Consider the following 23,025-nt stretch of genomic DNA (forward strand, 5'->3'; position numbering starts at 1 on the left):
GACAGAATTGTTACTGAGTGCCAGAGAATTGTTACTCTCACAGACACAAAATTGTTACTTGCACAGACACAGAATTGTTACTTGCACAGACACACAATTGTTACTGAGTGCCAGAGAATTGTTACTCAGGGACAGACAGAATTGTTACTGAGTGCCAGAGAATTGTTACTCAGGGACAGACAGAATTGTTACTGAGTGCCAGAGAATTGTTACTCAGGGACAGACAGAATTGTTACTGAGTGCCAGAGAATTGTTACTCGCACAGACACAAAATTGTTACTTGCACAGACACAAAATTGTTACTTGCACAGACACAGAATTGTTACTCGCGCAGACACAGAATTGTTACTCAGGGCCACAGAATTCATACTCAGGGACAGACAGAATTGTTACTGAGTGCCAGAGAATTGTTACTCAGGGACAGACAGAATTGTTACTGAGTGCCAGAGAATTGTTACTCAGGGACAGACAGAATTGTTACTGAGTGCCAGAGAATTGTTACTCAGGGACAGACAGAATTGTTACTGAGTGCCAGAGAATTGTTACTCGCACAGACACAAAATTGTTACTTGCACAGACACAGAATTGTTACTCGCACAGACACAGAATTGTTACTCGCACAGACACAGAATTGTTACTCAGGGCCACAGAATTCATACTCAGGGACAGACAGAATTGTTACTGAGTGCCAGAGAATTGTTACTCAGGGACACCTAATCGTTGAATTAAATAGTATGTCAGACAACATGCAGAGGAGTGGCAGAGGAGGCAATGTTTTAGGAGCGAGCAGACGTGGCAGCAGAGGAAGGGGTCGAGGCAGCAGTATTCGCAGCCAGAGGCCAGTGCTCCCGGTGTCATCCAGCGGTCGTGTCTCCACCGACAACCCTGCCGTCATTGATTGGTTGGCTCGGTCGTCTTCCTCTTCCCAGGTCACCTCTGACACCTACAGCCAACGGTCGGTGGGTACGTCAGACACAACCGTTAGTTGGCATGGCCCGGGACCAAGCCCACTGAAATCACGTGTCCTCTACCTGCCCCTGTCCTTTGCTGTTCCCTCACCAAGCGAAGTATCGCATGCTGTGGGCTCAGCCCCACTGTACAGTGAGGAAGAGCTAACAGAGGGCGGTCAGGAACGGGGGGAGACATCGGCCTTTTCAGCAGCCAAGCGAACAAGTACTGGCGAGGAGAGTGGCTCGGTAGCCGGTCTAGAGACAGGTCTGTCTCCTGACCCAGACGCAGCCGAGGGGGCTAGTAGTGAGGCGGAGACCCTACTTGATGATGAGGAGGTTGATCGCACTTGGCACTTGACTCACATAGCTGCTGCCAGGCCCCTAATCTGCCATAGGCCCCTATATACCGCCTCCTCATGCTGCTGCCAAGTCCAGAGTCTGTCATGGTCCCTGTACGGCCTCCCATTGCTGCTGTCTCCATCGCCACACTCTGCTGCCATGTGCCACTTTCAGGTCTCTTCACACTGCTGGTGTGTTAAATTTTTTGACATAGGGTGCAGGCAGATTACGGGCCTCACATAGCTGCTGCCAGGCCCCTAATCTGCCATAGGCCCCTATATACCGCCTCCTCATGCTGCTGCCAAGTCCAGAGTCTGTCATGGTCCCTGTACGGCCTCCCATTGCTGCTGTCTCCATCGCCACACTCTGCTGCCATGTGCCACTTTCAGGTCTCTTCACACTGCTGGTGTGTTAAATTTTTTGACATAGGGTGCAGGCAGATTACGGGCCTCACATAGCTGCTGCCAGGCCCCTAATCTGCCATGGGCCCCTATATACCGCCTCCTCATGCTGCTGCCAAGTCCAGAGTCTGTCATGGTCCCTGTACGGCCTCCCATTGCTGCTGTCTCCATCGCCACACTCTGCTGCCATGTGCCACTTTCAGGTCTCTTCACACTGCTGGTGTGTTAAATTTTTTGACATAGGGTGCAGGCAGATTACGGGCCTCACATAGCTGCTGCCAGGCCCCTAATCTGCCATGGGCCCCTATATACCGCCTCCTCATGCTGCTGCCAAGTCCAGAGTCTGTCATGGTCCCTGTACGGCCTCCCATTGCTGCTGTCTCCATCGCCACACTCTGCTGCCATGTGCCACTTTCAGGTCTCTTCACACTGCTGGTGTGTTAAATTTTTTGACATAGGGTGCAGGCAGATTACGGGCCTCACATAGCTGCTGCCAGGCCCCTAATCTGCCATGGGCCCCTATATACCGCCTCCTCATGCTGCTGCCAAGTCCATAGTCTGTCATGGTCCCTGTACGGCCTCCCATTGCTGCTGTCTCCATCGCCACACTCTGCTGCCATGTGCCACTTTCAGGTCTCTTCACACTGCTGGTGTGTTAAATTTTTTGACATAGGGTGCAGGCAGATTACGGGCCTCACATAGCTGCTGCCAGGCCCCTAATCTGCCATGGGCCCCTATATACCGCCTCCTCATGCTGCTGCCAGGTCCAGAGTCTCTCATGGGTCCCTGTACGGCCTCCCATTGCTGCTTTCTCCATCGCCACACTCTGCCATGTGCCACTTTCAGGTCTCCTCACACACTGCTGGTGTGTTGAATTTTTTGACATAGGGTGCTGGCAGATTACGGGCCTCCCATAGCTGCTGCCAGGCCCCTAATCTGCCATGGGCCCCTATATACCGCCTCCTCATGCTGCTGCCAAGTCCAGAGTCTGTCATGGGTCCCTGTACGGCCTCCCATTGCTGCTGTCTCCATCGCCACACTCTGCCATGTGCCACTTTCAGGTCTCCTCACACACTGCTGGTGTGTAGAATTTTTTGACATAGGGTGCTGGCAGATTACGGGCCTCCCATAGCTGCTGCCAGGCCCCTAATCTGCCATGGGCCCCTATATACCGCCTCCTCATGCTGCTGCCAAGTCCAGAGTCTGTCATGGTCCCTGTACGGCCTCCCATTGCTGCTGTCTCCATCGCCACACTCTGCTGCCATGTGCCACTTTCAGGTCTCTTCACACTGCTGGTGTGTTAAATTTTTTGACATAGGGTGCAGGCAGATTACGGGCCTCACATAGCTGCTGCCAGGCCCCTAATCTGCCATGGGCCCCTATATACCGCCTCCTCATGCTGCTGCCAAGTCCATAGTCTGTCATGGTCCCTGTACGGCCTCCCATTGCTGCTGTCTCCATCGCCACACTCTGCTGCCATGTGCCACTTTCAGGTCTCTTCACACTGCTGGTGTGTTAAATTTTTTGACATAGGGTGCAGGCAGATTACGGGCCTCACATAGCTGCTGCCAGGCCCCTAATCTGCCATGGGCCCCTATATACCGCCTCCTCATGCTGCTGCCAAGTCCAGAGTCTGTCATGGTCCCTGTACGGCCTCCCATTGCTGCTGTCTCCATCGCCACACTCTGCTGCCATGTGCCACTTTCAGGTCTCTTCACACTGCTGGTGTGTTAAATTTTTTGACATAGGGTGCTGCAAGATAACGGGCCTCACATAGCTGCTGCCAGGCCCCTAATCAGCCATGGGCCCCTATACCGCCTCCTCCTGCTGCTGCCAGGTCCAGAGTCTCTCATGCCATGTGCCACTTTCAGGTCTCTTCACACTGCTGGTGTGTTAAATTTTTTGACATAGGGTGCAGGCAGATTACGGGCCTCACATAGCTGCTGCCAGGCCCCTAATCTGCCATGGGCCCCTATATACCACCTCCTCCTGCTGCTGCCAGGTCCAGAGTCTCTCATGGGTCCCTGTACGGCCTCCCATTGCTGCTGTCTCCATCGCCACACTCTGCTGCCATGTGCCACTTTCAGGTCTCTTCACACTGCTGGTGTGTTAAATTTTTTGACATAGGGTGCTGCAAGATAACGGGCCTCACATAGCTGCTGCCAGGCCCCTAATCAGCCATGGGCCCCTATACCGCCTCCTCCTGCTGCTGCCAGGTCCAGAGTCTCTCATGGGTCCCTGTACGGCCTCCCATTGCTGCTGTCTCCATCGCCACACTCTGCTGCCATGTGCCACTTTCAGGTCTCTTCACACTGCTGGTGTGTTAAATTTTTTGACATAGGGTGCAGGCAGATTACGGGCCTCACATAGCTGCTGCCAGGCCCCTAATCTGCCATAGGCCCCTATATACCGCCTCCTCATGCTGCTGCCAAGTCCAGAGTCTGTCATGGTCCCTGTACGGCCTCCCATTGCTGCTGTCTCCATCGCCACACTCTGCTGCCATGTGCCACTTTCAGGTCTCTTCACACTGCTGGTGTGTTAAATTTTTTGACATAGGGTGCAGGCAGATTACGGGCCTCACATAGCTGCTGCCAGGCCCCTAATCTGCCATAGGCCCCTATATACCGCCTCCTCATGCTGCTGCCAAGTCCAGAGTCTGTCATGGTCCCTGTACGGCCTCCCATTGCTGCTGTCTCCATCGCCACACTCTGCTGCCATGTGCCACTTTCAGGTCTCTTCACACTGCTGGTGTGTTAAATTTTTTGACATAGGGTGCAGGCAGATTACGGGCCTCACATAGCTGCTGCCAGGCCCCTAATCTGCCATGGGCCCCTATATACCGCCTCCTCATGCTGCTGCCAAGTCCAGAGTCTGTCATGGTCCCTGTACGGCCTCCCATTGCTGCTGTCTCCATCGCCACACTCTGCTGCCATGTGCCACTTTCAGGTCTCTTCACACTGCTGGTGTGTTAAATTTTTTGACATAGGGTGCAGGCAGATTACGGGCCTCACATAGCTGCTGCCAGGCCCCTAATCTGCCATGGGCCCCTATATACCACCTCCTCCTGCTGCTGCCAGGTCCAGAGTCTCTCATGGGTCCCTGTACGGCCTCCCATTGCTGCTGTCTCCATCGCCACACTCTGCTGCCATGTGCCACTTTCAGGTCTCTTCACACTGCTGGTGTGTTAAATTTTTTGACATAGGGTGCTGCAAGATAACGGGCCTCACATAGCTGCTGCCAGGCCCCTAATCAGCCATGGGCCCCTATACCGCCTCCTCCTGCTGCTGCCAGGTCCAGAGTCTCTCATGGGTCCCTGTACGGCCTCCCATTGCTGCTGTCTCCATCGCCACACTCTGCTGCCATGTGCCACTTTCAGGTCTCTTCACACTGCTGGTGTGTTAAATTTTTTGACATAGGGTGCTGCAAGATAACGGGCCTCACATAGCTGCTGCCAGGCCCCTAATCAGCCATGGGCCCCTATACCGCCTCCTCCTGCTGCTGCCAGGTCCAGAGTCTCTCATGCCATGTGCCACTTTCAGGTCTCTTCACACTGCTGGTGTGTTTAATTTTTTGACATAGGGTGCAGGCAGATTACGGGCCTCACATAGCTGCTGCCAGGCCCCTAATCTGCCATGGGCCCCTATATACCGCCTCCTCATGCTGCTGCCAGGTCCAGAGTCTCTCATGGGTCCCTGTACGGCCTCCCATTGCTGCTTTCTCCATCGCCACACTCTGCCATGTGCCACTTTCAGGTCTCCTCACACACTGCTGGTGTGTTGAATTTTTTGACATAGGGTGCTGGCAGATTACGGGCCTCCCATAGCTGCTGCCAGGCCCCTAATCTGCCATGGGCCCCTATATACCGCCTCCTCATGCTGCTGCCAAGTCCAGAGTCTGTCATGGGTCCCTGTACGGCCTCCCATTGCTGCTGTCTCCATCGCCACACTCTGCCATGTGCCACTTTCAGGTCTCCTCACACACTGCTGGTGTGTAGAATTTTTTGACATAGGGTGCTGGCAGATTACGGGCCTCCCATAGCTGCTGCCAGGCCCCTAATCTGCCATGGGCCCCTATATACCGCCTCCTCATGCTGCTGCCAAGTCCAGAGTCTGTCATGGTCCCTGTACGGCCTCCCATTGCTGCTGTCTCCATCGCCACACTCTGCTGCCATGTGCCACTTTCAGGTCTCTTCACACTGCTGGTGTGTTAAATTTTTTGACATAGGGTGCTGCAAGATAACGGGCCTCACATAGCTGCTGCCAGGCCCCTAATCAGCCATGGGCCCCTATACCGCCTCCTCCTGCTGCTGCCAGGTCCAGAGTCTCTCATGCCATGTGCCACTTTCAGGTCTCTTCACACTGCTGGTGTGTTAAATTTTTTGACATAGGGTGCAGGCAGATTACGGGCCTCACATAGCTGCTGCCAGGCCCCTAATCTGCCATGGGCCCCTATATACCACCTCCTCCTGCTGCTGCCAGGTCCAGAGTCTCTCATGGGTCCCTGTACGGCCTCCCATTGCTGCTGTCTCCATCGCCACACTCTGCTGCCATGTGCCACTTTCAGGTCTCTTCACACTGCTGGTGTGTTAAATTTTTTGACATAGGGTGCTGCAAGATAACGGGCCTCACATAGCTGCTGCCAGGCCCCTAATCAGCCATGGGCCCCTATACCGCCTCCTCCTGCTGCTGCCAGGTCCAGAGTCTCTCATGGGTCCCTGTACGGCCTCCCATTGCTGCTGTCTCCATCGCCACACTCTGCTGCCATGTGCCACTTTCAGGTCTCTTCACACTGCTGGTGTGTTAAATTTTTTGACATAGGGTGCAGGCAGATTACGGGCCTCACATAGCTGCTGCCAGGCCCCTAATCTGCCATAGGCCCCTATATACCGCCTCCTCATGCTGCTGCCAAGTCCAGAGTCTGTCATGGTCCCTGTACGGCCTCCCATTGCTGCTGTCTCCATCGCCACACTCTGCTGCCATGTGCCACTTTCAGGTCTCTTCACACTGCTGGTGTGTTAAATTTTTTGACATAGGGTGCAGGCAGATTACGGGCCTCACATAGCTGCTGCCAGGCCCCTAATCTGCCATAGGCCCCTATATACCGCCTCCTCATGCTGCTGCCAAGTCCAGAGTCTGTCATGGTCCCTGTACGGCCTCCCATTGCTGCTGTCTCCATCGCCACACTCTGCTGCCATGTGCCACTTTCAGGTCTCTTCACACTGCTGGTGTGTTAAATTTTTTGACATAGGGTGCAGGCAGATTACGGGCCTCACATAGCTGCTGCCAGGCCCCTAATCTGCCATGGGCCCCTATATACCGCCTCCTCATGCTGCTGCCAAGTCCAGAGTCTGTCATGGTCCCTGTACGGCCTCCCATTGCTGCTGTCTCCATCGCCACACTCTGCTGCCATGTGCCACTTTCAGGTCTCTTCACACTGCTGGTGTGTTAAATTTTTTGACATAGGGTGCAGGCAGATTACGGGCCTCACATAGCTGCTGCCAGGCCCCTAATCTGCCATGGGCCCCTATATACCACCTCCTCCTGCTGCTGCCAGGTCCAGAGTCTCTCATGGGTCCCTGTACGGCCTCCCATTGCTGCTGTCTCCATCGCCACACTCTGCTGCCATGTGCCACTTTCAGGTCTCTTCACACTGCTGGTGTGTTAAATTTTTTGACATAGGGTGCTGCAAGATAACGGGCCTCACATAGCTGCTGCCAGGCCCCTAATCAGCCATGGGCCCCTATACCGCCTCCTCCTGCTGCTGCCAGGTCCAGAGTCTCTCATGGGTCCCTGTACGGCCTCCCATTGCTGCTGTCTCCATCGCCACACTCTGCTGCCATGTGCCACTTTCAGGTCTCTTCACACTGCTGGTGTGTTAAATTTTTTGACATAGGGTGCTGCAAGATAACGGGCCTCACATAGCTGCTGCCAGGCCCCTAATCAGCCATGGGCCCCTATACCGCCTCCTCCTGCTGCTGCCAGGTCCAGAGTCTCTCATGCCATGTGCCACTTTCAGGTCTCTTCACACTGCTGGTGTGTTTAATTTTTTGACATAGGGTGCAGGCAGATTACGGGCCTCACATAGCTGCTGCCAGGCCCCTAATCTGCCATGGGCCCCTATATACCGCCTCCTCATGCTGCTGCCAGGTCCAGAGTCTCTCATGGGTCCCTGTACGGCCTCCCATTGCTGCTTTCTCCATCGCCACACTCTGCCATGTGCCACTTTCAGGTCTCCTCACACACTGCTGGTGTGTTGAATTTTTTGACATAGGGTGCTGGCAGATTACGGGCCTCCCATAGCTGCTGCCAGGCCCCTAATCTGCCATGGGCCCCTATATACCGCCTCCTCATGCTGCTGCCAAGTCCAGAGTCTGTCATGGGTCCCTGTACGGCCTCCCATTGCTGCTGTCTCCATCGCCACACTCTGCCATGTGCCACTTTCAGGTCTCCTCACACACTGCTGGTGTGTAGAATTTTTTGACATAGGGTGCTGGCAGATTACGGGCCTCCCATAGCTGCTGCCAGGCCCCTAATCTGCCATGGGCCCCTATATACCGCCTCCTCATGCTGCTGCCAAGTCCAGAGTCTGTCATGGTCCCTGTACGGCCTCCCATTGCTGCTGTCTCCATCGCCACACTCTGCTGCCATGTGCCACTTTCAGGTCTCTTCACACTGCTGGTGTGTTAAATTTTTTGACATAGGGTGCTGCAAGATAACGGGCCTCACATAGCTGCTGCCAGGCCCCTAATCAGCCATGGGCCCCTATACCGCCTCCTCCTGCTGCTGCCAGGTCCAGAGTCTCTCATGGGTCCCTGTACGGCCTCCCATTGCTGCTGTCTCCATCGCCACACTCTGCTGCCATGTGCCACTTTCAGGTCTCTTCACACTGCTGGTGTGTTAAATTTTTTGACATAGGGTGCTGCAAGATAACGGGCCTCACATAGCTGCTGCCAGGCCCCTAATCAGCCATGGGCCCCTATACCGCCTCCTCCTGCTGCTGCCAGGTCCAGAGTCTCTCATGCCATGTGCCACTTTCAGGTCTCTTCACACTGCTGGTGTGTTTAATTTTTTGACATAGGGTGCAGGCAGATTACGGGCCTCACATAGCTGCTGCCAGGCCCCTAATCTGCCATGGGCCCCTATATACCGCCTCCTCATGCTGCTGCCAGGTCCAGAGTCTCTCATGGGTCCCTGTACGGCCTCCCATTGCTGCTTTCTCCATCGCCACACTCTGCCATGTGCCACTTTCAGGTCTCCTCACACACTGCTGGTGTGTTGAATTTTTTGACATAGGGTGCTGGCAGATTACGGGCCTCCCATAGCTGCTGCCAGGCCCCTAATCTGCCATGGGCCCCTATATACCGCCTCCTCATGCTGCTGCCAAGTCCAGAGTCTGTCATGGGTCCCTGTACGGCCTCCCATTGCTGCTGTCTCCATCGCCACACTCTGCCATGTGCCACTTTCAGGTCTCCTCACACACTGCTGGTGTGTAGAATTTTTTGACATAGGGTGCTGGCAGATTACGGGCCTCCCATAGCTGCTGCCAGGCCCCTAATCTGCCATGGGCCCCTATATACCGCCTCCTCATGCTGCTGCCAAGTCCAGAGTCTGTCATGGGTCCCTGTACGGCCTCCCATTGCTGCTGTCTCCATCGCCACACTCTGCCATGTGCCACTTTCAGGTCTCCTCACACTGCTGGTGTGTTGAATTTTTTGACATAGGGTGCTGGCAGATTACGGGCCTCCTATAGCTGCTGCCAGGCCCCTAATCTGCCATGGGCCCCTATATACCGCCTCCTCATGCTGCTGCCAAGTTCAGAGTCTGTCATGGGTCCCTGTACGGCCTCCCATTGCTGCTGTCTCCATCGCCACACTCTGCCATGTGCCACTTTCAGGTCTCCTCACACTGCTGGTGTGTTGAATTTTTTGACATAGGGTGCTGGCAGATTACGGGCCTCCTATAGCTGCTGCCAGGCCCCTAATCTGCCATAAGCCCCTATATACCGCCTCCTCATGCTGCTGCCAAGTCCAGAGTCTGTCATGGGTCCCTGTACGGCCTCCCATTGCTGCTGTCTCCATCGCCACACTCTGCCATGTGCCACTTTCAGGTCTCCTCACACACTGCTGGTGTGTTGAATTTTTTGACATAGGGTGCTGGCAGATTACGGGCCTCCTATAGCTGCTGCCAGGCCCCTAATCTGCCGTAGGCCCCTATATACCGCCTCCTCATGCTGCTGCCAGGTCCAGAGTCTCTCATGGGTCCCTGTACGGCCTCCCATTGCTGCTGTCTCCATCGCCACACTCTGCCATGTGCCACTTTCAGGTCTCCTCACACTGCTGGTGTGTTCCATTTTTTGTCATAGGGTGCTGGCAGATTATGGGCCTCCCATAACTGCTGCCAGGCCCCTAATCTGCCATGGGCCCCTATACCGACTCCTCATGCTGTGACGTTGCAACAAGGTGGAATTCAACCCTACATATGTTAGACCGCCTTTACGAACAGCAAAAGGCCATCACAGATTTCCTGATGTTAAAAGCAGATAAAGGTACTCCCTGTGTAACTTAGATGTCAGCCATTGGCAGCTCATGCGTGACACCTGCGCTTGCTCAGGCCCTTTGAGGAGGCCACGCTATTCGTGAGTCGGCAGGACTATGGGATGAACGACGTCATTCCTCTGTTGCACGTCCTGGAACAAATGCTGTTAACAATGGCTGGTCAGGGTGCGGTAGACGTGGCGCACAGATCTCAACGCCACATGGCCCCTGTGGGGGCAGGACTGGAAGAAGAGGAGGAGGTAGAGGAGGACATTGGTGCTCAGGAATTATTGAGTGAAATGGGTGGTTTTTCCACTCAGCGGACAGGAGTGGAGGAGCAGGAGCATCTGGTAGAGGAGGAGGAAGAGGAGACAGAGGACCTAGACGCACCGTGGCAGTATGCTGTGGAGATGGAGGCAGGGAGTCCCTCGCATTCCTTGGCACAAATGGCCCATAGCATGCTCGGTTGCTTGCGTAGCGACAGCCGAATAATAACCATCAGACAGAGGGATGACTTTTGGCTGTCCACCTTGTTGGACCCTCGCTACCGTTCAAAAATGGTGGCCTTTTTCACACCTGCTGAGAGGGAGGCCAAAATAACGTACTATAAAAAACACCTATGTAGTCAGCTGGTCTCTGCCTGTCTGCGCCAACGTCCATCCTCAGACACTGTGGGCCCTGTGCGCTCGTGTTCCGCTGCCATGGCAGCAGGGGAGGGGTGGGGTGGTAGGAGCAGTGGCAGCTCCACCAGCAGCGGCTGCCTCAGTCTGCAGTCGATGATGAGTAGCTTTCTTCACCAGCGCAGTGAGGAAACTACTAACCAGCCGCAGCAGCAGCAGCAGCATCAGGTGGACCTGGAGCAGGACCTCAAACAACAGGCTTAGGCCTACTTGGACAGCACCCTGCCAACCGAGGTAGACAATCCCCTTGACTACTGGGCAACGAAACTTGACCTTTGGCCCCAACTAGCTGAATTTGCCCTTGAAAGGCTGTCATGCCCGGCCAGTAGCGTGGCATCGGAGCGCGTGTTTAGTGCGGCAGGAGGTATTGCAACTCCGCGGAGGACACGACTGTCCACCCAAAGTGTGGAGAGACTCACGTTTGTGAAAATGAATCAGGCGTGGATTAGTCTGGATTTCAAACCACCAGTTCCTGACACAACTGACTAAATCCGCCATGAATCATGCCCCAAACATGTGCCACTTTCAGGTCTCCTCACACTGCTGGTGTGTTCCATTTTTTGTCATAGGGTGCTGGCAGATTACGGGCCTCCCATAGCTGCTGCCAGGCCCCTAATCTGCCATGGGCCCCTATACCGCCTCCTCATGCTGCTGCCAAGTCCAGAGTCTCTCATGGGTCCCTGTACGGCCTCCCATTGCTGCTGCCTCCATCGCCACACTCTGCCATGTGCCACTTTCAGGTCTCCTCACACTGCTGGTGTGTTCCATTTTTTGTCATAGGGTGCTGGCAGATTACGGGCCTCCCATAGCTGCTGCCAGGCCCCTAATCTGCCATGGGCCCCTATACCGCCTCCTCATGCTGCTGCCAGGTCCAGAGTCTCTCATGGGTCCCTGTACGGCCTCCCATTGCTGCTGTCTCCATCGCCACACTCTGCCATGTGCCACTTTCAGGTCTCCTCACACTGCTGGTGGGTTCCATTTTTTGTCATAGGGTGCTGGCAGATTACGGGCCTCCCATAGCTGCTGCCAGGCCCGTAATCTGCCATGGGCCCCCGTACCGACTCCTCATGCTGCTGCCAGGCCCGTAATCTGTCATGGGCCACTGTTGTCGCTTGTTGGCATATTCCGCTCGTTCAGATGCTCCTTCTCCTGCTACTCCTCTTCACGGATTCCGTCAGCAGTCTTTCTTGGAATCCGTTTCCAAGAGACAACAGTTTGCGAGCACGCACCCGACGGTGCAGAAGCTGAACGTCCTCCTGTCCAAGTTGCTGCTGCCAGGCTCGTAATCTGTCATGCGCCCCTGTACCGCCTCCTCATGCTGCTGCCAGGTCCAGAGTGTGTCATGGGCCCCCGTACCGACTCCTCATGCTGCTGCCAGGCCCGTAATCTGTCATGGGCCCCTGTACCGCCTCCCCATGCTGCTGCCAGGTCCAGAGTGTGTCATGGGTCCCTGTACGGCCTCCCATTGCTGCTGCCAGGCCCGTAATCTGCCATGGGCCCCTGTACCGACTCCTCATGCTGCTGCCAGGCCCGTAATCTGTCATGGGCCCCTGTACCGCCTCCTCATGCTGCTGCCAGGTCCAGAGTGTGTCATGGGTCCCTGTACGGCCTCCCATTGCTGCTGTCTCTATCGCCACACTCTGCCATGTGCCACTTTCAGGTCTCCTCACACTGCTGGTGGTTTCCATTTTTGTCATAGGGTGCTGTATGGCCTCCCATTGCTGCTGCCTCCACCGCCACACTGTGGCTCCACACTCTGGTTTTGGCCCCGTGACTGCCCAAATGAGTGAAGTGTGCGGTGATTCTAAGATCGACGGCACTCATCTGCATGTCATACTGACTGACAGTATTATTTCTCTTCCCCAGCAGACTCCAAGGGCATTTAAATTAAAGGTACAGTGTTCTGCACTAATATTAAGTCTCTCTGAAGCCTAGAAACACCCTTTTTTAAGTTAAATTCACAGCGAATTTATTCGACTCGAATCGAATATTGTCCACGAATTCGCCGAATCAGTCGAATCGAATTTTTCATTTCTTCGCTCATCTCTAATTATGGTAACCAACTCAGCCTCTGTAAGAGGTAGGTTTGCTATTCTATAAGTTGCTTCTAAATTGTTAATTCTTTTCATAGGACACTTGGTAAATGTATACTGTCTATTAGTAATATGCTGCTACATTCAGAGTACATAATGCAGTCCTCTATTTCCTGTTTATTTGCTCAGTATTTTGCCACCTCCGAAACAGCAAATATTTCTTATTTGGCACTTTATCCATTTGGTACAGAATGTTTGGCATATTTGCACTGCTACAAAATATAATTGAAATGGCTTGCTTGTTTGATTTCAGAAATGCTTGCAGTAGAAGCAAAGCACAAAATTACACCTTTGAATAAAATAGACACTCAATGAACTTTGCATCCTGCCTGTTCCGATGTACATTTTATTATGTTCCTTGTGATTTAGTAATTCTAAGCTATCCCTAAAACATTTTTAAAGGTCAAGTCCACTTTTCACTTACATCCTTTTTTTTTGTATTAACAATTTTTATTGATTTTCACATAAATATATATGTATACATAAAATAACTCAGGAGAAAGGAAGAGCACATCGATGGTGAGATCTGCATGGTTACATACATGATAATGTCATATAGCTACAATGGGGAGGCCATCAGAACTGTACATTTGTAGAAAGATGGGAGGAGGAGTAATTGTCCCACGGGTGCCACACTGCCTCGAACACAGCAGTCGAGCAGGCTTGTATAGCAGTCAGGTATTCCATCCATCTTACATCAGCAATAATTTTAAACAACGTTGACATCAAAGGAGGTATAGAAGATAGCCAACACATAGGAATGCTTCTTCTGGCCGCAGTCAGAATATGTGTGGAGAGTTTCCTGGCCATTCTGGGAAGACCTGGGAATGGCAGGCTCAGTAAAAAATATAGAAGTTCAAAAGGGAGAGTGGTATGCAATAACATTTGTAAAAAAGACAAAACCTCTTCCCAAAAGGGGACAATGGATCCACACGTCCAAAAAATATGGAAGAGGGAGCCAAAATCTTTCCCACAACGCCAGCAAGTGGAAGAAGCACTCGGATTAAAGGCATGTATAACCTCAGGAGTTTTGTAACATAACATCAAAATTTTGTATGTGTTTTCTTTATAAACCACACAGACAGAAGATTTAGATGTGTTGTCCCAAATTTTCTTCCATTGCACGAGATCAATGTCACATTGCAAAAACTGGGACCACTTGCGCATGTAGTGGTGAGTGTCATTAGAGAGGGGAACAGCATCCAAAAGAAGCCTGTATATATTAAAAATTATGCCCTTTTGATGTGTACCTTGTGTGCATAAATGCTCAAAGGGAGTAGGTTTCTCAAGAGTCAACGTGGGGGACATGGTGAAGAAAAAAAGAAAAAGTGACGTATCTGGAGGTATATATATAAATGTTGACAAGGCAGATTCTTTTTCTGGAGATACGAGAATGGTTGCAGCTTCCGAGTAACAGGATGTACTAGGTGGCGCAGTTGGAAGAGTTTGGCCATGACCCAAGGGGACATCCGGGGCACAGCCATACTATCTGGAAGGTTGGGGTTAAAAAGAATATTAGTTAGTGGGGAGCAATTGGATGTCAATGCAAACCTAGTTCTACATTTCCGCCATATATTCATAGAGAATTGCATGGGGTTAAGGAACAAACGACGAATAGGGGTAAGGTCCACCGCTGAAGACGACCAGAAGAGGGAGCAGGGATGAGTCAGGGTCAGTTGTAAGGACTCTATCTCAGTCCGCAGATTGGGGGGGGACTGAGTGGACCATGATGTAAGGAAGCAGAGGTGAGAAGCATAGTAATAGGTCACGATATCTGGTGCCCCTAAGCCTCCTCTAGAACGCAGAGAGAGAAGTACACTATGTGCAATTCTATGTCGTTTGTTATGCCAAATGAAATGTAGAAGGGATTTCTGAAGGGAGTGTAGCCTGGACATAGGAATAGGAACAGGGAGGGTCGCAAATAAATACAAACGTTTGGGTAGTATAGTCATCTTTATGACGTTGATACGTCCCAGGAACGATAAGGGTAAAGCATCCCAAGACTTCAGGGAACGGGAAATAGCTATAAATGGGGGGGGGGGGGGAGTTATCATATATTGGACTATAGGAGGAAGTAAGGTTAGTACCCAGATATTTTAGAGAACAGGTGCACCATCGATACGGAAATGATTCTTGAAGGGACGAAAGGACAGGTGCTGGAATATGAAGTGAGAGCCCTTCAGTCTTGGAGGTGTTAACCTTATAACCTGAGAGAGACTTGAACTGTCGTAAAAGTTTATGCAATGCTGGGGGGATTGCGGATATCATACGCAAAAAGGGACAATTTGTATTCACGGCCATGAGACGTTATGCCTTGTATGTCAGGATGGGACCGGATTGCAATAGCCAGTGGTTCCAAACAAAGAATAAACAATAGAAGAGAGAGAGCATCCCTGTCGTGTACCGTTCGACATCTGGAAAGGGGGTGAGAGGAAAGAGGCCATTCTGACCTGTGAGGAAGGGTGAAAGTAGAGAACTTTTAAAGCTGCCACAAAAGGGCCACGGAAGCCAAACTTCTCCAAGACCATAAACATATTAGGCCAGCTGAGACGATCAAATGTTTTTTGGGCATCCAAGCTCAATAAAATGGTGGGAATAGAGGACCGGTTAACAAAGTCAACCAAATCAATAAATCTCCTAGTGTTATCCGCTGCATGTCTGGCAGGGACAAAGCCTACTTGGTCTCTGTATATGAGTTTGGAGATAAGCTTAGGCAACCGGTTGGCTAGGATCTTAGTAAAAATCTTGTAATCAGAATTCAGTAGAGCAATAGGACGGTAATTGTCTAAGATAGAATGGTCTTTGTCAGGTTTGGGAATTACAGAGATTTATGCATGGGAAAAGTCAGCTTGGGGAGTATTACCTCTGAAAAAATTGTGATAGAGAGAAAGAAGGTGGGGAGCAAGTACACCTATGAAAGTCTTGTAATAAGAGTAGGGGAGTCCGTCTGGTCCCGGGGTTTTGCGTGAGGGGAGATGTTTGACTGTATCAAATCAAAGTTCTTCAGAGGAGATGTCAGCGTTGAGAGCTGCAATGTCAGAAGACGAAAGTTTCGGCAACAATAGAGGAACGAAGAATCTATCAAAAGATCTATCTATCTCTGTGAGCGGAGGGTGGAGGTCAGGGGTCAAACAATTGTAAAGGGATTCATAATATGAGCCAAAAAGGGAGACCATCACCTGAGGATCATAGGTAGGGCTCCCATTTGGCTGGACAAGATGATCCGGCACCGTAGAGGGGGACTGTGCTTTAAGTTTATTATCGAGCATACGGTGGGGTTTGTTAGGAAATTCATAAAATTTCTGCGGAGGAGAGATCTTGTGGACTTACAGGCATCAAGGGCCTTGATTTGGTCACAAAGTGAGGTCACTTTATACAGACCAGAAATAGACGGCTTTGCAAGGAGTCTACGTTCAGCTAGGGTTAACTGGCGGACTAGAGTAATCCTAGCACCCTCCGAGGATTTCTTCAGGCGAAAACCCATGGAAATACAAAGGCCACGAAATACCACCTTGTGGGCTTCCCATATGGTGGATGTAGATGTTTCAGAGCCTACATTAAGTTGAAAATACATATCAAGTCCCTGAGAGAGCTCAGCACGGAGGTGTTCCGTGGATAAAAAAGTCTCATTGAGGTGCCAATGTCCTGTTTTTGGCATAGCATTAGGGAATAATATGTTTAAGGTCAAGGAAGCATGATCAGACCATGTGATGGGATTGATGTCAGAGGGGACTAGGAGAGGGAGAAGAGGAGCTGAGATGAAAAAATTATCTAAGCAGGAGTCACTGCGATGAGGTGTAGAATAGAAGGTAAATTTTTTTTGGGTAGGATATCGAATCCGCCAGGCATCAAAGAGACAATGCTCCCTGATCAATTTGCAAAAGGATTTCGAAGAGCAGCATTGCCACTTCGAAAGGGGTGGGCCTGAAGAGAACCTTCCTATCTTTGTGGGGTGAAAGGATTTAATTAAAGTCACCCCCTATGTGGAGTGGAAAAGAAGCCTAATTTAGCAAGTGTTTGTGTGAGGATCTGTAACTGACCTGAGTTTGGAGCATAGAGATTCATTAAAATAAGGGGGGTATCACCAAGCAATCAATCTAGATGATGTAGCGACCATGTTGATCAACCCTGGAGGAAACGACCCGAAGGGAGCAATGTGTCCGAATCAGGATTGCCACACCAGAGGGGAGGAGGGGCGGGGGGGAGAGGGAATAAGGATACAACCCTGAAGAGTCCACAGATGGACACCTCAGTGAAGTATCACGCATTTCAGGGACGAATCCCTTTCCTCAGAGCTACTGACCAGCCTCTGATGCAGCTGTGTAGTGAATGGATGATGGGAGCCTTGCCCCGAAGTGCATCAGCCATTTGACCGCATTGACAGTTGGAACACCGTGCTTACCGTTGTGGCCATCGTCATTATGCAAATGCTTTTTAGATACATGTTTCATCTGTGAGTATGTTTTTATTTTTTACTCCTTTCAATAAACCTTGGATAATGCACTAGGTGTGTGCACCACCTGTTTATTCTCTATCTTGTGGCTGATCTCCCCGTCTGAGGAGGGCGGCACCCCTGAAGAATTTCCTTTGGTTGTCGCTGTCCTGGTTCCCTTGGCTTCCCCTTTGGCTGTGCATATCCTGAGGCGCTGGAGAGTACATACGATATACTCTAAGGGCAGCCTTAGCAAAAGTTTGTGCTACTGTCCAATACCTGCAGGTAGCAGCATATAACCCATGGTCTATGAATACTAGCTCTGTGTCCTGTACTGTGCTCCGATTTTTTATTTTTTGCAAGTCCATTTTATGAAATTAACAATACAGCATAATTTATTACATCTATGTATACGTATGATGATTATGATATTTCTCCTTACACACAAGAAAAATATATTGGATTCAGATACTTTGAACCAAAAGAGCAGTACTGATTCTTAAACAGCAATATAAATCAATTTTTTCACTGCATTACTTTTTAAGTATCTGTTGTTTAGAGGAAGGCATTTACATCTTTGGCATTGTTTTACAGTGAATGTGTTTCATTAATATAAACTGAGGACTGTTCAAATGCCCCAAATGGAGAAGTGGAATTTTTGCACAGCTAACAAAATAGAGTAATAAAGCTTTACAAACTTTGGTGAAAAATAATGACTGTAACTTTCAAACATGACAAGGACATTTTGGCATTGTCATTTGTTAGAGAGCCAGTATAGAACAGAGAAAAGAAATCCCTGGTTTCCAAATTACACTAAGTGCTACTATTACAAAATATATATAAGTCAATCTTTGTAGCATCAAAAAATGCAATATTATGAGCTAAGCGTGGCCTTTAACAAAACTGAAGTTTCAGTGCATAGTAAATTTAGCTGCAATGTATCAATTATTGGCATACAAAGGTTCAGATAAGTGTCATGTTTATCAAGCTGGACCCCAACTAAGCTATATTTCTTTTTGAAAGGATTGTATAGTGTAATTATTTATATTTGTTGTTGTATTTAAATATATAGATGTGTTGACTAGCTGCTAGAGGGAGCTTCCAGTGGTGGAAGTGATGTACTTTTTTTCAGTAAATCAGACAGCTCAGACTTGCATTGTGAGAAGAAGCATTGAAGTGTAACTATTGTTTAACAAAGCAGGGGGCAAATCGAACATATGACTACCTCCATGCACACATTAGGTTGATCTCTTTTTTATGTTTATCTAAAAGCATGACCCGTTATAACCTGTTTACAATATTATATATTGATAGAATAACTCAAAACAAGATAAAAATTATCACTATAGTAATATTGCAAGTTTTCAGTATCAGGTCCAAATACAAAGCTGTAGTAATGCTTACAACACAAGCTAATAAGCTGAGGTGTTAGCAATCTTTATATCTTAATTGTACAGCACAGGACACAGAATTTTATTCAAAGACCATGGGTTAAATGCAGGCTTCCCTCAAGGGCAAGAGGAGCACACTGGAAAAAAACTTGCTAGGGCCTCCCTAGTACACACTCATATACAGTACCCTCATCAACTCCGTAAGACTATTTGTTTTTTGCTTGAATCCTTAGGAAAAAAAATTGAATATTCCATCACCTGACACTTCTATCAGGATCTGACTGCTTATTTCCCTGTGTTATCTAGTAGTTTCAGGAGCAGGTGAGAGTTGTTTCCTTATTCTGGAACAATGTTCTATTATGACACCACTCCCCTTCTCTAGCTTCCCCTTAGGCATGCACTATGTGACTTGTTTGACAAAAGCAGTATTGGGGACCCTCAATTTATAATGGAGAGAACAGAAGACATTCCTTGTCCTTTTCATATGGTATAAGCTATGGCTTCATGCTAAAAACTGGAGAAAGCAAATGAACATTGACCAGGAACCTGTCTTTGATGGCCCTGCTCTCCTAAAACAGTTGCAGTTAATCCCCTAAGTCTTATTGTTTTATATTTATGCTCTAGAGAATGCAATTTGCCAAGTCTCTAGAATGTCTATTATTCCTGTGCACATGCATAGAACAGAGTTTTTTTTGGCTAAAAGCTTGCCTGCTGAATCTTCTAGTAAGAAATGTCTTCTATGCATGCCTTTGATGGTGAACCAAAAAGAAGAAAACACACCTCTCTGGTGCAATGACACTGTGTTGAATGATTTAAAAAAAATCTTGTAACTGGTATACTGACATGTCATCTGTCAAGTATGGAAATCTCAGTCATTGTCCCTATTGCTGCCGTATTGCAAGATGGATAAAGGTCCTTATCCCCAGAACTAGCAGTGTGTGCAAATGTAGACGTTGTCCCTCTCCTCTGCCTTGGAGTTGCTGAATTGCTGGGCTATAATGGCACACACCCACGCTTGTCAAAACTTCCCGCTGCAGCCTTCCCCCTAACAGGCCTTATCTACATATATAAAGTTTCAATGCTTGAACCTATTGTCAAGGATATGTTTACAAGGAATGTTCTACTATAAAATCAATCTGTCAAGCCTTACTCAGAGCAAAAAACTCCATCTCCTGCAAAATTTACCATCGCACACAAAATGCTAACTTTGCATGGTGTGAAGACAGATGGCTGAACCACACAGAATACTTTATCACTCGAATAATGTTTTTTATTTAGACTGTTCTTGATCTGTGTTGGCAGCTCTTTATTTGTAAAGAGACTTTTCTTGTTTTGCACATGGACAAAGTGCTTTTTACCCAAGGTGGTTTCTCACTGAGGACATTGTTCTCCCTTCCCTCTGTTATGCTACTAAACATGACAAGGAGATAGCTCCTCACTTCTGGTCTGCTGTGAGGCTGGGAGGTTATATCTGGCAGTCATGGCCTCATTTTGCAAATCCGAGTCCCTCTTAGTTCTGCCTGGAGGTTCTTGTGGAGGACTTTTGGCTTTCTGATTCACAATTTCCAAATGGATCAGACAATTTATTTAGGGTGGTGACACTCTTAAAAAAGGATGGATGTTCAGGCATTGATTTATGTGAGCTTTAGAATCAAGGTGCTTCAAGTTGTTATCTGAGTATTTTTGGGTTTGATTATCCTTGTGGTTTTTAGCTTGTTGGCAGTTCTCAATGTCCAAACAAAATAAATGTCTGTAGTCTTATAACAAGGTAGTTAGAAACAAGGACTGATATACAGTATGTAAAATCTTTCACAAAACAATAAAACACACAAGCACAGTGTCAAAAGTGAGAGCCTTTTTCATTGTCCTAGGAATGCAACATCAAAAGTGAGACTTTATTTCTAGTTTCATTAACTTATATAAACATCTAGCCACTAAAATCCCTACCACTGTTCACCAGATAGAGTATGTTGACCTCAAAAAGGAAAAAATCAAATTCAAGTATTTAGAGTGCATTTGAATTATTCAGTGATGAGGGTGATCCTCGCGAGTAAAGCTTTCTAAATGTATGCATTTGGCCTCTTTTCTTTCTGAGGTAAACACATCTGGTAAGTGATGGACAGATTTATAGTGGCTGGATGTATAAATAATCAAATAAATGTGGAAATGAAGTCTCACTTTTGATGCTGCAACCATAGGACAGTTGTTACCTACCCCCAGTTTATTGCTTGGGGATGTCCCATGGTCTTTAAATATATTTCCTATGTCCTGTAAAAAATGAAAAAGATAACACAGGTCTGCAAAAAAAATTTTTTCAAGAGCTGTTTTGGTTATTCCACGTAATCTTTGTTTTTTGGTGCGCTGAATCCGAAAATGACCTCCATTTTGTCATAGGACATCACGTTTCCTGATAATTTAGGTAACTATGTTAAATAAGGCAATACCTCAAAATAAATGGAAATAGACTTATAAAATTAAAGTTTTATTACAATTTTTTCATGAAAATCCTTTTTTGAACTGAAATGAGCTCACCTACACACACTAAACTCGATTCTTCTTCCCTGTGAGGCTCCTCTTGGTGCATTTACGCTTGTGAGTAGCATCTGGAATGTCTCTCTGAAGCATCCAACAGTAGTCTGCCATCATTGTAATGCTCCATTTTCCCTGGTATCTCCTTTCCATCTCTTTAATGTCTTGGTGGAATCGTTCACCTTGTTCCTCAATCACAGCTCCCAAATTTTCAGGAAAGTACTCAAGGTGGGACTGGAGGAAATGCACTTTCAAACTCATCAGGCAACCTAAAGCTTGAAATGCTTTCAGCATTCGTCCGACGATCTTTTTGTAGTGAGGATCTTTGTTATTGCCTAAAAATTTCTGTACGACTTCTTTAAATGCAGTCCACCCTTATTTTTGAGGATCCGTCATGGTATTGACAAACTCTTGATCAACTATAAGCCTTCTAATGTCTGGTCCGACGAATACACCTTCCTTCAATTTTGCCTCCGCCAGGCCTGGAAACTTGGTGACCAAGTATTTGAAGCATTCTCCATCTCTTGGAAGTGATTTTACGAATTGCTTCATCAATCCCAATTTTATGTGGAGAGGTGGTAGAAGAACTTTATGGGAAAGTACCAAAGTTTCTCGGAGGACATTTTTTTCACCGACTGTTAGCACCCTCGGCTGCTAACTCTTCTTGGTCCAGTGATTTTGTCGGTCTGGACTGTCCCATAGACACAGAAAACAAGGGTATTTGGTATCCCACCCACTAGATTCTTCAGGAAAGATTAACCCCTTCTACCATTAGAAGCACAGACTCAGGGCTGAGGCTTACACATACAGCATGCTGCTGAGTATCCCAGTAGTCAAACACGTCACTCAGAGCAGCACTTGTATTCACCCCCTTTGCAGGGGGGGAGGGGTAGATATTGTTTACCTGCAAATAACAACAAAGGGCCAGAAGAGAACTATGGAAATGAGGAAATAGAATTTTTTTTCCCTAAAACTTGCTTAGCTTATGTATATATTGCTGACCATCAGATTTACAGTGCTATATTTTTTTTACATTACTCGGACAACCCCTTTAAGGTTTTTTTGGCATGTTATATCTTAAATGCACTTATGTGAATTAATTAATAGTAATTTGGACTTTAAATTTGGTTAAAAACCCATAATATAAAAAAATACCAAAAATTTAAAATGTTTTATAAATTTGAAGACAATTTTTCATTTTGTGGCAAATCATGATGTCTAGGAGTTTTTTCAATATTTTATTTGTTTTCAGCACACCAAAATACATGGAAATTAGATGAAAATAATCAAACAGCTTTTTAGTCGCAGACCTGTGTAATAGGAATTTTAACTTGCCTGTAAACTCCTATCTTGCAGTACAGTACAGGACAGGACACAGGCCCCTTCTCCGTGTCTTGATCTGCCCTTATTGCTTGCTAAATATCCAATATATTTTTTGCCAATATCCAGTCATCTAAAGGTAACCTGCATATAACCTATGGCCTATGAATACAAGTCCTGTATTCTATACTATTCTTCAAGATCAAGGAATTTACACACAGTCAATATCTATGGGATCAGGTTTGTATTCAGCCAAACAGTGCATTAAAAAAGAGAAAATAAAATAAAAGGATCTATGTACATAGATTATTTAATAAGTCATTATACACTTTTTGCTGTGTTCCTTTTTTAAAGAAA

At 48.3% G+C, this 23,025-nt stretch overlaps 1 protein-coding gene across 1 annotated transcript in view; it reads left to right on the forward strand.

Moving 5' to 3' along the window:
• PCDH15 (protocadherin related 15) overlaps positions 1 to 23,025 on the forward strand; it is a gene marked incomplete at its 3' end in the record, with an annotated part of 1,039,494 nt that overhangs the window by 924,642 nt on the left and 91,827 nt on the right. The window lies entirely within an intron of this gene.

This window comes from Staurois parvus, unplaced genomic scaffold (genome assembly GCF_062004578.1).
Source record: "Staurois parvus isolate SC_StPar_1 unplaced genomic scaffold, SC_StPar_1.0 ptg000604l, whole genome shotgun sequence".
In the NCBI taxonomy this organism is placed as follows: Eukaryota; Metazoa; Chordata; class Amphibia; order Anura; family Ranidae; genus Staurois; species Staurois parvus.